At 48.2% G+C, this 14,786-nt stretch overlaps 1 long non-coding RNA gene across 1 annotated transcript; it reads left to right on the plus strand.

Moving 5' to 3' along the window:
- The first annotated feature begins 8,955 nt into the window (after nucleotides 1-8,955).
- Nucleotides 8,956-10,594, plus strand: LOC135311430 (uncharacterized). Its single transcript, XR_010371065.1, has 3 exons — nucleotides 8,956-9,035; nucleotides 10,047-10,194; nucleotides 10,280-10,594. It is a non-coding gene; the product is annotated as an uncharacterized LOC135311430 (long non-coding RNA).
- Nucleotides 10,595-14,786: the final 4,192 nt, after the last annotated feature.

Below are 14,786 nucleotides of genomic sequence, written 5' to 3' on the forward strand. Positions count from 1 at the left end.
GGTTTAAATTCTTGTTTTGCCTTTGAGCTCTGTCAGCAGGACTTCACATGACGCTCACCTGCAGGGTCTCTTCGGTGCTGGTCCTGAAACTTAGTAGCTCTAAAGAGAACTCTTTCTACTTTTTGGCTGCGTTACCTATGAACTCTGCTCTTGAAGCCAGCAAAATACGCAAATACAGTAAAGAGTGGTCTGATTTGGTCAAAAAAGTATAATGTAAATTTTTAGAAGTGGCTCCAAAGAGGTTGTGTTTAAAATAGAGATGAACTAGCCTTATCTCTCTGTTATCTAACAGATAGAAGACGCGTTTTTAGAATGTATAATTTTATGCAGTGTTACGCCTGAAACCCTTGCAAAATCTTTTTGATGGGAAAGTAATCTTAATTCAGAGCATGTCTTTCCTGTTGAGGTGCGGTAGGAGAGGATCTGTGCTCTACAGCCTTGATATTTATTAGTAGTATTTCCTAGAATGGTTAAGAGAAAGCTTGCCTGTTCTCAGAGTAGGTGAGTTAAATGTAACATATCAGGTCATACGAGAATGGATTGTCTCATGCCAGTTCCTTCTAGAGCTCTGAAACTTTAGGAAACTTGGGTAGAATGAGGTACAATCAATTTTTTTATTTTCTGGTAGGTTTTTGGAGATTTTTAGCTGCTTAGCTTTTGGTTTTGTTTGGTTGGTTTTTAATTGTAGAGCTGCTCTTTGTCCACAATCCACACACCCATGTGTTGTAGGGTAGATCATTTGACCAAGTGCTGTATTTGGAAAGACAGTATTTCAGTCAATGCTTGCTTAGCAAATGGTGGTCTCAGAGGTTCCACACAATCCTGCTGGAGTTTCTGTAGGTCTCAGATTAGTTTGCTGACTCTGTAGTAATTCGTGCCCCTAAACGCCTTGCCCACGTGCATGCCATGTCTGCCGTGTTGTTTTGCTGTTGGCTGCACTTGGTGAAGGAAGGGAGGCATATTTCACCCATCAGTCCCTGAGGAGGTGAGAGGAGGAGCTGGCAGGAGCTGACGTGGTTTGAGAGAAGGCTGTGACTCAGTAAGAAGTTCTCATGGCTACTCCCGAGGGATGGGCATTCACTCTAGTGGTGTGTGCCTATAGATAATGCCTCGCAAGAGAGCTTTGGCTGCTGGAAGGCCACGACTCCTCTAACTTCATCAGTTCTGTGATCAAGTCATGGAACAAAGCGCTTTGCATGCCTATGTATGGCATTATTTCAGATCTCTCTTTCTAGATAAATAAGTAGGTTTGTGAAGAAATCGGGATGGTGCAAGGAATTCTGCAAAACACATTTAGAACCAGTAATGCGAGGGAAATGCTCAGTTCTGAAAATGTGCAAAGCTTTTACGACCAAACTTACCCGTTACGGTTTGACACTCAGTTCTCTTGCTTGTCAGCTGTAGTTTCTCTTTGCCATCAGATTAAGTGCCTGGGAGAGATACAGTACAATATGCAGGTTCTATTAGACATAGACGTTCTTTCCTACTGAGGTATAATGTCTGCTTTTCTCTCAGAATGACCTTTCTCTCACCTGTGATTTTTTCCGCAGCGTTTGGCATCCTGTGTTGAAAAGTACAGTTTGGATCTGACGGGTGGAGCCTTTCCCTTGAGAGGGCAGGGCAGCAAGGCCAAGTTACTCAGCTGTCAGGCTGTAGAAATCTTTCCCAACTGCATTGACAGAGAAGACAGCGTTGATGAAGGTTTGTTCCTGATGCCCGTGTTTGGTGATTCTAAACTAAATGCTTTTGGCATCCAAGCAATGAATGCTGTTCCATACCCACAGCCTGAAAGTCTTCAATATCTGTATAGACTAACTTCTTGGGCTTATTTCAAAGGAAAAACTGGGTGCTTAGGTTCTGTGGGACTTGTTAAAATAAACCCTATTTTTCCCTTCAATGCTTGCTGACATGCTGTAGCGATGTATGGTGGGGTCACCTCTATAACGCCTGTCAGTCATTTTATTCCTCCAGCTCTCATCTTTGAACAGTAAGATCATCCCCTCCATTGCTTAGGAATGTTCCCTCAACTTTCTTTTTTCCCCTCTTCCAACCTATGCCTGCACCTGCATCCATCTGGCGGCCGGTCAGGAGTGGTGTTCCCCGGGGTTCGGTCCTGGGGCCAGATCTGTTTGATACCTTCCCCAACCACCTGGATGAGCCGGCAGTGTGCCCGCGTGGCCAGGAAGGCCACCAGCATCCTGGCTTGTATGAGAGATAGTGTGGCCAGCAGGAGTAGGGCAGTGATCGTCCCCCCCTACTGGGCGGTGGGGAGGCTGCACCTCGAATCCTGTGTTCAGTTTTGGGCCCCTCACTACGAGAAAGACACTGAGGTGCTGAGTGTGTCCAAAGAAGGGCAGCGAAGCTGGTGAAGGGTCTAGAGCACAAGGTTTAGTTGGGATCTTAGGAAAAATTTCTTCACAGAATGGGTTGCGAAGCAGTGGAACAGGCTGCCCAGGGAAGTGGTGGCGTCACCATCCCTGGAGGGAGTTAAAAGATGTGCAGACGTGGCGCTGTGGGACAGGGTTTAGTGGTGGACTTGGCAGTATCAGGTTTACAGTTGGGCTCTGACGGAAAACCAGCGGGAGACAGGCACCATCCGATGATGATCATCAAGTCTCATTTATTGGCAATTAGCAAATATCTTTTATACCGTTCGTTAATTAGCTCATACATATTGCAAAAGCACAGCTCATCATTGGCTGGGAGGTAGATGCCAACTCCTCCCATGCTTATCTCTTGTGTTCAGCCTTGCAATTAGCAGTTACTTGTTTCTCACACTCCTTTACCAGTCAACAACAGCTGGGCCCAAGGTCGCTCCGACCCTGAGCCTGTCCTTCTACTTCAATGCCCGCTTTCTGCTAGCCGTTCCCGGGCTAGAGTCTCCCACATTTCCCCCTTTTTCTTTTGTTCCTTGAGAAAGGAACACGGCACTCATACTTCTTTCCATCATTTGTTGCATACATTGCGATATACAAGGGACACACATTAATATAATAATAAACAGTATAAATATTATTAATCCCATCTGCAAAATACTCTTGATCCAATTGCCAATGCCCCATCCATTAAACAAGCTGTTAAACCAATGCCATGGATCATCCTGTCTTACAGAGTCTACATCTAGTAATAAGTCAGATAATGCCTTTGATGCGGCATTCATTTGCTTAGCTAGCCAACACCCTAGCTTGTTTAATGTCGTGAGGCTTTGAGCAACACCAACTCCAGGAGCCAAGAAGGAAACAGCTATGATCTTTGTAGGATTCCAAAATTCAGCTGTAGAGTCACAGTTATCCTCAAACTTATGAGTGCTCCTTTCGCTTCTCATCTTTCTATGATGTTGATAAATCATTGAAGTGTTAGGGGTAAGAAACGTTAGGCGACCTATAGAGCAAGGCCCTCCCTTTATATGTGACGGGATGCCAGGCCAAGCCCCATCTCCACAAATTAAAAACAAACCTGCAGGTAGCGCAATAGGCATATTGTTAGAGCGTGATATATTTACAGAGGTATAGTTACACCAAGCAGTAGCAGTAAGAGAGCCCACAAGGGCAAGCTCTTGTGGTTCTGGGCCTACGGGGAGTACATCATCCCAGATATCATACTCAACAAACACCGAAGGGGCGTCACGCCACTTAAAGGGACGCTTCCGAGTTATATTATGCTGCTGTCGCAGCTCTGCTACGGACTGGGCAAAGGTCATAAAGGTTGCATTACTTAAAGGCACCCCAATAAGACATGTGATAAATGGGGAGTCGGGCGTTGCTAGGCTGGCACAAAAGCTAGTTGTATTCAATGATCTAGCTAGCGTGACCCAGATATTTTCTCGTGGGTCAAAAACGTTAGGCACAAGGGCAGTGCTACATACACTTAAAAGGGCTAATACCCATAATTTCTGTTCAGCAGAGTTCATTATCAGTCCGCCTTGTATTCTCGGTCGAAACCAGACCAAACCTCGGGCGCTATGCACCCTCTGGGACCTTTGTTCCTCCTGGACCGTGGTTATTCACTGGTGAGTGCTGCACAGCGCTCCTCTGGGTTCCTTCCGCTGATCCCAACCGTTCAGGTGCCGCTTCGGCTGGTGCCGCGGTGGGCAACTGTTCTGCGTCGCGCTGTGTGGGGGAGGTGGCGGGTCTGGCACATCTAGCTGGAATCCATTGCGGCCCTGTAGGGGTAGAAACATAGAGATACCCCCTCCCCCAATATAAAACCTCCACAGGCCCTGACCATACACCCGTATGCGGGTCTTTGTATTTGACCCAAACTCGGGGTAGCTCCCGTTCGTCCTTTTTCTGTCTATAGTGAACGATGACAGCAGGCACTCCCTCAGAGCCAAATACACACAAATAGTTTAACACAAACAGTGCTTTTACCAGCCGCTCTTGCGGGTCTTTTATATCTGCATACTTTTGAACATAGGTTTTCAGCAACCCATTAGTTCGTTCCACTATTGCTTGACCCGTTGGGTTGTGAGGGATACCTGCAATGTGTTGTACTGACGCACCCACGCAGGAGGGTTATCGTGTTCTGCAAATAGGCATAAGTGATTTAATACAAACAAAACTTTTGCACAAACAAAACTTTTGCCATTCCAACACCCTTATCTTCCCCCCCTTTTTCTTTTTGCACTGAGTAAGTGCACCCAAAATGTGAGTAGAACCATAGAGTATGGTGAGATCGATGGGGAGATCGGGGTCCAGGCGGTCTACTGCTCTCTGGACGATCTCGGAGCTAAGACGTTGTATCATAGTGTGTTGTTCGGCAGTCGGTCGGACCGGCGCGGCAGGGTCAGTGCCCTTTAACATTGGGCGAAGAATTGAGAGTCACTGATGCGCCACCCAAGGTATTTCCATACCGGTGAACGTTGAACCTTCTCTGCTGCTATTACTAGGTCGTGTAGCTGGAGCTGTTGCTGTAAATATAATTCTTGCTGTGCTGAGAAAGGTTGTACTTGCGCAAACAAGATGTCATCCATGTAATGGTAAATTATAGTGTCCGGCCATTGCTGCCTCACTTCTTTCAATGCAGCATCTACAAAGAGTTGACACAGAGTAGGGCTATTCTGCATGCCTTGTGGCAATACTGTCCATCCGAAGCGTAAGTCAGGACCCTCTCTGTTGATTGCTGGTAACGTAAATGCAAATCGCTGGGTATCCTGAGGATGCAGCTTTGTAGTAAAAAAGCAGTCCTTCAAGTCAATAATTAGTAAATGCCAGTCAGTTGGTAGCATGGCTGGATTTGGAAGGCTAGGCTGTAAAGCCCCCATCGCTTGCATTTGCTGATTCACTGCCCGTAGATCATGTAACAGCTTGAGATGTCCTTGATCTAATTGTTGTTTTATTAATATACGGGCTTGTTGTAGACTTTCCCGTTTGAGCGGTCACTGCCCGACCCATACTGGCTCTGCTGTGAGCCATGTCAGTGGGATTGGGAAAGTCCATGTGGCAGTGACCCTCTTTGGTTACTGTTGAGAGTTTTTGGCTGGACCCAATGGGGCGAGAGCGGCACAAACTTGTTGCTGAACGTGTACCATTCCCTGCCCAACTTCCCTCAATGCTTCAACTAACATAGCTCGGGGGCCGGGAGGTACCCGACTCATGCGTTCAAGCATCACCTCAATGCCTGCGTCTAGGGGAAGTGTAATTAAAATGCTTTTAGTAGCATGGTTGGAGTTTTCCATAACACATTGACACAGCAATGGGCCCTTCATAAAAATTTTCCAATCAAGAGGATTATGGTGTGCTAATAAATTTTGATTGTTAGCAGGGTCCGGTTGATAGATGACAGGGAAAGCCTGAGCTAACAAATCGGCGGTCTCTAGGTCCCCGTTCTGTAATGCCTCTAACCCGATTTTTCACCAGTCAACCTGGCTACACACAGCAGGCACAGAACGGTGACTAGACGTGCTCGGCTTATTTTCCTTCACCGGAGAGACTACATCACATAAATTTTCAATATCTTCACCTCCCTTTCCCAAGCTTATTCCTCCTCCGCTAGTTTCTACAGATGTAGATTTATCAGGGGCGGGAGGGGGGGGAATAAGGGGTTTTCGAGGTACGACAACTGGGATCCCCGAGAAGGGAGGAGAGAGATTGTCTAAGCCAATTCCAATCTTTCCAGCATTGGGGTCACAGCTGTCTAGCCGATCAGAGGCGGCTGTTGCTAATCTTTTTTCAGTTTTATATTTTTTCATACAGTTAATCACTTCCCACCAAGGTTTCATTAACTTTTCCGCTGTCTTATCGTCATCTATCACCAAATCCCACAAACAATCATCATAGGCTCTCCCTTGTTTTATTCCCATATAAAAGGGGATCCCTCCTGTATCCTTAACCTTAGTCATAGCTGCTCGAGCAACTCTCATCGCTTCTCTACACTTCTCTGGTCCCAATAAAACCTGTGCCTCCGTTCTAAAGAACGCTCCCAGTCCTAACAGTTCATCCATGGTAACGCCTTGAAGGGGGTCTCCCGGTGCCCTCTGGGTTGCAGCTGACGCCTGTGCCTCAGCTTGCCAGTGAGCCTCCCACAGCAATCTTTGGTGTGGCGAAAAAATCAACTCGGCAAGCCCTTTAATATCGGCAGGCAACAAGACATGTGCAGTGAACAGATAGTCCAGCATTTGTCTTACAGGCTCACTCGATACTCCGAACTGACTAACAGTGAACCGTAATTGGGACAATAATTTCCAGTCTAACGCAGTAATCTCCGCCTGCAGTCCTCCCCCGGGATTCGGTCTATAAATTACCGGAAAAGCGAGAGTACCACCGGCTTCAACTAATTCAGGATCACCCTTTTCTGCCCCCTCCCGCGCTAATGCTGCCCATGCCCCTCGCCGCTCCCGTGCAATGGCTTCTACCAAGTCAGATTCCGCTCCAGGCATCGGCTCCTGGTCTAAGCCGGGAGCCGGTACCGTTGCGGGCTGGTTATTCGCAGTAGCGGGAGTTGCAGGTGACGAGGGCAAGTTTGAGGGGTCTGCCGGCCCAGGGGGCAGGTAGACAGTTGAAACCGCAGGCGGGCCCGGGGAGCTAAGTCCCCAGCCTGAGCCGTAGCTCCGATTTCGCTCTTGAGCTGAGACAGCTTGCTGCACAGCTCGCTTTTCTGCTTGTATCTGCAATAACTCGTTATGTACTACCTTCCATAGCTTACTCATTTTCTTGGCAGTTTTATCATCCTCTAACACCGCCTCCCACAAACTGTCCCTCACCTTTCTCCACTCTGCCAGTTCATGCACCGTATGTGGGTTTACAAAGTGTCCCTTCTCGCATCCCCAGCTTATCAACAACGGTAGTTCTTTACGTAAATCTATACCCTTAATGTTACACCTCTCTAAAAGAGATGTAAAGAAATCATATGCTGCTTGCCTCTCCATTGTGCTCGTCGGCGCCGTTGCAGCTCCCAAGGTCTCGGCAGCACGTATCGGCTGAGCCCACCTATGTGGTCGCCCAGGGCACGCAGACTGAGCCCACCTATGTGGTCGCCCAGGGTACGCAGACCAGCTGCGCTGTCTGTTTTGCCGTCCCTCTGCTTGCAGGACCCGAACCCTACGCTGGACCGTCCGTGGTATCGCGTCAGGGTCACCATTTGACGGAAAACCAGCGGGAGACAGGCACCATCCGATGATGATCATCAAGTCTCGTTTATTGGCAATTAGCAAATATCTTTTATACCGTTCGTTAATTAGCTCATACATATTGCAAAAGCACAGCTCATCATTGGCTGGGAGGTAGATGCCAACTCCTCCCATGCTTATCTCTTGTGTTCAGCCTTGCAATTAGCAGTTACTTGTTTCTCACACTCCTTTACCAGTCAACAACAGCTGGGCCCAAGGTCGCTCCGACCCTGAGCCTGTCCTTCTACTTCAATGCCCGCTTTCTGCTAGCCGTTCCCGGGCTAGAGTCTCCCACAGGGCTCGATGATCTTAGGGGCCTTTTCCAACCTAAATGATTCTACGAGTCTATGATCTGCCTGTGCACTTTGCCCTCTCTGTGTCTAATAGGTTCCTACACCTACGAGCTCTTAAAGCAATAGCTTCTGTCTTCCCTTGTCCGGATCGACAGTTAAAACTCCTCTGGTGTCTTTCATTACCTTGCAATAATGAGATGTGCATCTCTGGGTTTGCACATCCAGTGATGCTCTGAGCACATCTCTGAGCCGGCTGCAGTGATAACTTTCACAGCCCTACACCGTCAAGAGTCGTCTGGGCAGGGTGCTGGGCCATCTTGTCTAGACTGGGCTCTTCCCAGAAAGGTTGGGCTAGATGATCGCTGAGGTCCTTTCCAACCTGGGATTCTGTGATCTTAGTAAACCTTATCTCCACCTTCGGCAGAACTCCCTGGCCCTGCTCTTTCACCCAGCTACAATCAAACCTGTGTCGTGGCAACACATGAGAATTCTTTGGTCCCTCATGTGCCAAGGAGAGCACAGGCGAGCCCTCAGATACATGCAGGTGATGAAGCCACCATTCTCAAGCAGTCGTGAAGAGCGGCTTTTCCTCACTGTGCTGTTGTCCAATAGGTAAAGAAATATATGCCACCATTTTGGCATTGAAATACTGTGAAAGGTGGAGAACAAACACTAGAAATCACAATCCCCTAAATTTCCTTTAAACTCTGAGCACAATAACTGTGGGGCATCTTTTTAGTTATACTATTAATACGCCTTTACATCTCAAAAAATTAACTACAGGTGCATGGCGGAGGCTTGGGCTCTGCTGCAGGAAGACACCGCTCAGTTAAAGGAGGAAGAGCTATTAAAAGACATGTATGACATCTGTCGGGGGATGGGACTAGTGGGAGACTTCCTGAGGCTGCCTTTCACAGACTCTGAACAAGTAAGTGTGGGCAAGAGGAAAATCTGAATCCCTTCTTTGCCAAGAGAAGAGGCAGGGTCATCAGATATGTTTTAAAATGTGTTATTTCTCATAGAAGTGTTTGGAGAAATTTTTACGGATTCATGAGATTCTTTTAGCCCGGCACCTGCAGCGTGCCAACTGTATGGCAGCACCACAGCTGAACCAGGCGATGAACGTTCATCTCATGGTAAGCGTAAAAGTCCTGCCAAGTGTGCCAGTTTCTCTCAGGGGTTACTGACCGGTTTAACAGCGCTCAGTAAGAATCCTGCTTTCTTTATCACACCCTTCTTTGAAATACTTGCAATAAGCCTCTGCACCTTACGTTACAGCTGAACCTAAAAGTTGAACAGAATGTGTCACTACTCCAAAGCTACCCCGTGCAGTTGGAAATTCTGTGTTCCAGGCTGTTGTTGACTCCACTTCGAACAGTTTGTTTGTGTCTGAGGATTAAATAAGTATCTCCTGTCAGCCACTCTTACCATTCAGATATTCAGCGACGTACGTTATGTAGCGTTCAGAAGATTGGAAGTTGTTTGGGTCACTGTGGAATGAAGAGTGTGTTGTATGTCATCGCTGGTATCTCGCACGCAACTCTGGGTGCCAACCCACAGGCAACGTTTGCATCATGGGTTGTTCTTTTTATTATTTCCTCAGGTTATAGCGTGAGGTCTGCAATTCCACAGCTTTTGTTTTACCACTTTTAGGACAGAAATTCTTACCTAACTTCTGAGTCTCAAAGTAGCCAGGTCAAATTCTGTGTTATGTGAACTTCTGTTGTGGTTCTGTGATCCATTTGCTGCTTTCCGGAACCATAGTTCTCCAGGGAAGCAAACTTGTGGGGTGGTTCCGGAAGGTTTAGGTCCTGCATTTGAAAGCTTCCATCCCGGGGGAAGGGGTGTGTAGGTAGCTTTCTCTTCCTCATTTTAATCCTCACTTCCTTTTGTCCAACGTAACCCGCCGCTGCCCTGGAGATTCAGTCACCTGGGGCAGTGGCGTTTCAGGAAAAACAAGGGAAAGGCTGCTGTTTTGTCAGCCGCGTGAAACTTGTGGGTGCTGACAAGCGTGTCAGAATGAGGTTCTGCAGGGTGCCGGCATGGTTTTAACTTAAAGTTGTAGGTTCTGCTATTATTCTAGTCTTCCTTCCACTTGGCTAAATATACAGGGTGAAACTTCTTGCTTTACGCTTTTTGTTCACCAGAATGATCGTGCTCCTCGCTGGAGACAGAGAGCAGTTGCCAGAAATTCTCTCTCAGCCCAGCACGGCAAGACCCTTCCTAGAGGTCAGAGGCAGCTGGCTGTAGAGAGAGCCAAGCCTTACCATCTGCCTTCGTCCGGACCAAGAGAAGGTAATTTTTAGGGGGGGAACATAACGCACAACTCACCATCGCTTTGATTGCACAAGGCTGATCGTTTTTCCCTCGTGCTTTACAGCTGCAAGACCAAAGCCATTCTCAACAGTAACAAAACCAGCTAATGCAGGAAATGTGGATCCAAGGGCACCTTTCAGCAGTCGTGTGTTGGCCAAAGTTAGAGAGTTATGGGTAGGAAATGAGCAGAAACCCAGTTGAGAGAGAGTTTTTCTGTTATGATAATGTTTGTTATGCAAAATACATATATTTATATTATGGTAAATCTGTTTAGAGAATTTAAGAGAGCTGAAACTAAAACAATGATTACCATCAAGCTATTGGTGTACACATCTTGCTAGACTTGATTGTGTGATCAAATAGTGATCTCTTCCCACTTGCTGACACATTTCTGCTTTGTTTCTGCCTCTTTTACTTAAAAATAGGCAGAACGATAAAGAGCAGGAAAGAGGCCAGTAGCTGTCAGATGAGTTTCCTACAGGTGGTGTGGCCAAATCAACCCCAGTTCGGGTATATTTGGCCTTGAGGGCAATGAAGGTCAGTTACTGCCCTTCTCTGCTGTCCTTTTGCCATGAGAAAAGACCAAGACCTTGGGCAGATCGTACTATAAGGGCATGCCCGGCGTGCAAATAAGGCCGCAGATAACTAAGTAGTTTAATCCCCCATCAGAACCCCTTCTCATGGAAGATGACTCTCAGGGTTGTCAGCGCACTCCATTTATTTGCTGCAATTCATCCCTTCCCATGTAACCAACCATAAATAGCTTCTGGTGGGGAAGAAGCAAGCTCCAGGCAGAAGCCAACCCATAGCCTCTTGTGAGTTGTTAGGCAATGCTTGTAACCTCTTAGCCTAGGCCAGTCGGAAAATGCAATGAAAGAATAGAATTTCTCGTCGTAAGATAGCATTTGTTTCTTATGTTGTTGGTACTTTTGTCTTCTGTGCAAAACTTGCAGGTTTCCATCGCAGGAATGCTGTTCTCACCAAAGCAGTCACGATAATGAGTGCCTTTGAGATGCTCGGAGAGAAATGTTCTGCGGTTCCTTCTGAATTACAGCTGTTCCTCAAATAAAAAGCGTTTTCCAATGCACTGTGCTGTGTGGGTGACCCATACGTGAGGCAGAGGGAAAAATGCAGGTGACGGTTCCTGATGTGCCTGTTGGTTCAGGTCACTCACTCCTGGGCTGTGCATCACCCGGCATGGCTCAAGAGCAGGCTTATCCCACAGCAGCCATGGGTGTGGTGTGCCTTGCGTTGAACTTGGTTTAAACCCAGACTAGACCACGACTTATTAGTGACAGCCCGATCGCTGGTAGTTTGATACTACAATTGTAATGTTAATACACAGAGAGAGAGGGATGCAGGAAGTAGGTGTGTGATTTCTGTGAACACCGACAGCACAAGCGTAGATGACCCTAGGAATCCAGGGCACAGGAAAAGCTTTGCTTCTGATCTAGCCTATTGGTCTCATAGCAGCTTCCTGAAGGACGAGAACGGCACGCTCATCTCCGCAGGATCCAACAGTGATGTGGGCCAGGTAAGCCTTGAGTCAAAGAACCAACTGGAAGCAGCTGTCAGTAATACACAGTTGTGGGTCAGTCAGTTAGTTTATCTCCCATTATTAACATTCATGTAAATGTAACGAACGGGGGATGATTCCTCCAAGCGTGCACACCTGCCATAGTTCCTTTCTGACATTCATACATGGAAGTTAACACACCGCACCTCTCTAATACATAATCATTGACCTGGCTGGGCACCCCCTTCTTCCATGGGTCTCTATCTCCGCCGCTTAAGTTTAAAGGTACAGTGTGATTTTAATTCACTGCGCATGCTCAAGAGGAGTGGGATGGGGGTCAGCCCTTTCATCCCTCAGTTGAGTCGGGGGTCACTATCTCCCGCTGTTGGAATTACCTTTCCCCCAGTGACTCTGCGTGGGCAAATGTGCAGTTTTTCAGGGCCTTCTGGGGCCAGAAGTTCCCTTTGATCACTGCTGACTGAGTTGGGGCCTTCCCTTCACACCCTTCTTTGTAGCAGGATGTTCCCACTGTCAGTCCTTGAAGTTCTACTGATTTGTATTCTTTTAGGAGGTTCCTGTCAATGGGGCAGTCATTGCTAATAGCCTCCTCTCTGGCCCAAGCATTGTTTATTATCTTGTTAAAATTCTCAGGTGTTACCTTCTCCTCCTGACTCACTCGCTCTCACTGCTATTCTCACTTGAATAGCAAAGGCTATTAAAGACCAAGGGAACAAGCTCAGCCAAGACCTGCTGAGCAGACGCCCAAGCTGCCCACTTCTCGGAGGTCTCCTCTTGTGCCCGCAGTGGTTGTGTCTGCTGGCGCTCGCAAGGCTCCTGCCAAGACAATGCTGCCTGTAAAACCTTCAGGCTTTACATGTTGCTCCTCTGATCTGGAAGACTGACTCAGCAAACAACACAACCATCCAGGACATCAGTATATGCAGCGCCTGGTCCCTCCTGCCTCTCTTTCTGCAAAAAACAGTCACAGGAGAAAGTGCTGGAAAGCAGGCTCACATTCAACCTGTGCAGCAGCAAATCCCCCGCGGGCTAGAGGGGAACTTCTTCCTCGACGTACCCGTTTTCTTTTGGCTAAGTCTGAAAAGCAAGTCTCTTGTGACTGGCCAGACTAAGCCTTTCCTGCTGCCTTAGCACGCCCTCATCTCCAAACACAGTAACAACGGATAATAAAAGCTTGCCTTTTCTCCTTACTGCCGGTTGGGACCATCCACTGCCTGCTTGGAAATCAGGGGTGCACGTGTGCTACTGCTTCGGTTATAAGGTAGGAAGATGCTTGTTTGTATTTCAGAGCCTTGCAAGTATTCATTTAGGGAGTTATCACCATGAGCATGGCTAAGCTGGCTGCTTGGCTTACAGCTGTACGGGGCACAGACAAAAATTGCTCTCAGGCTTGTCCTCTTGCTCAGACATCTAATGAGGCAAAGTCACCGCAGCATGACTGCTTCTAGGGCAGCAGTCTTCTGCCTTGCTTTTGCCTCAGAAACTGGCTGCAGATAGGGGTGGGGTTGTTTTGCCACAGGGTTTGTGAGCCCAGCTTTGCCTCATCCCCCTCCTTCTTCAGCTTGCCTGGCTGTGGCTCCTCGTCCTCCTGCCAGGCTGGAGAGCAAAGAGGGTGGTAACATCTGAAATGCGGGCACTTGTTCTCAATTGTACCTGTCTCCTACGGGAGAGCTGAGAGACCTTGCTCACAGAAGACGGGCTAGGGAGAACACAAGGCAATCTACATTAGTCAGGTGGTAAGGGGCCAAAATTTCCACCACAGACCACCTCCTCCTGGGTGAAATGCTATTGCCAATGGTGAAAAGCCTCAGGTTTTTTTAAAGGCAAAACCAACAAGGAAACCAACAAAAAAAAAGCTGGATGATTTTTTTCCCCCTCAGCTGGGCTTGTTTTCCCCAGCCCTGGCCACTCTGCAAGGCGATGCTTGTCACCAATATTAGGGTGCAGGAGAGGGCCCAGAACAGGGATGTTGCAGGCAGCACATTTCTTGAGGCTCCCAGTAATGCAGTCGCTGGGGATTGATCAAGAAATCGGGCAGTCGCCCAGAATTTCTATTTTTGCTCTCTCCCCAATTCCCATGACTCTTTTTTCCCTTTCTCTTTCTCCTCTGCCTGACTCCCCGCCTGTATTTCCTGACTCCTGTCTGTCTGTCCTGCAGCCTGTTCCTATGTTTTCCTTTCCCCACACCTCTCTCCCCCGCTCCCTGGCCTTCTCCTTCCTCTGTCACCGCGTCCTGGCCGCCTGTTTCCCCTCTGTGCTGCCGCCTGTCCCCTCTCTCCCGCCTGTATCCCCCGCTCGGCCGGCCCTGCTTCTCTCTGGGCCTGCGGGGGGGCGGTTCCCGCCCAGGGTCGGGCGGCAGGAGGGCGCGCCCCGGGGCGTGCTGGGAGCTGTAGGCCTGGGGCAGGGGCTGGGGCCGGGGCAACATGGCCGCCCGGCAAGCTCACAAGCTGTGAGGCACCCGTGGATTCCCTGAGGTGGAAGGCAGTCGAGTGAGTGGGGCTGCAGCAGAGGGAGGGAGGCAGCGAGGGAGGGAGGGATGGACAGACCGAGAGAGACAGAAGTGCCTGAGCTGTGCCATGTGCGTGGCAGTGCAGAGAGCAGGAACTGCGGTGAGTCCTGGGCCCCTGGGATCCTGTCACCCCTCTTCCGCACCCCAGTCCCTCCTGAAACCCCTCTTCCCTTTCCCTCTGTGGATTCTGTGGTGGGATATGTAGGTACATATGTATTTATGTGTATGTATGTAATTTATATTATACATAGACATAATACAAATCTTATAACATGAAATACTTGTTTATACATACTTTAATATTTATAAGTATAGAATAGTAGTATTTTACAGAAAAAATACACTGTTCTGTATGTAAGCTATGCCCGGCCCAGCTCAGCCACCCACGGGGTGGGCAGGGGCTGCATTAACAACCCCACACTCCCTCCCGCTGAGCAAATGCCCGCAGGCAGAGAGAGGTGCTGCAAAGGCAACACCCAACTCTTTTAATGAATTTTAATTAGTATTTTCTCCCCCGGAGTGCCCCAG

Source organism: Phalacrocorax carbo, unplaced genomic scaffold (genome assembly GCF_963921805.1).
Source record: "Phalacrocorax carbo unplaced genomic scaffold, bPhaCar2.1 SCAFFOLD_84, whole genome shotgun sequence".
NCBI classification, from domain to species: domain Eukaryota; kingdom Metazoa; phylum Chordata; class Aves; order Suliformes; family Phalacrocoracidae; genus Phalacrocorax; species Phalacrocorax carbo.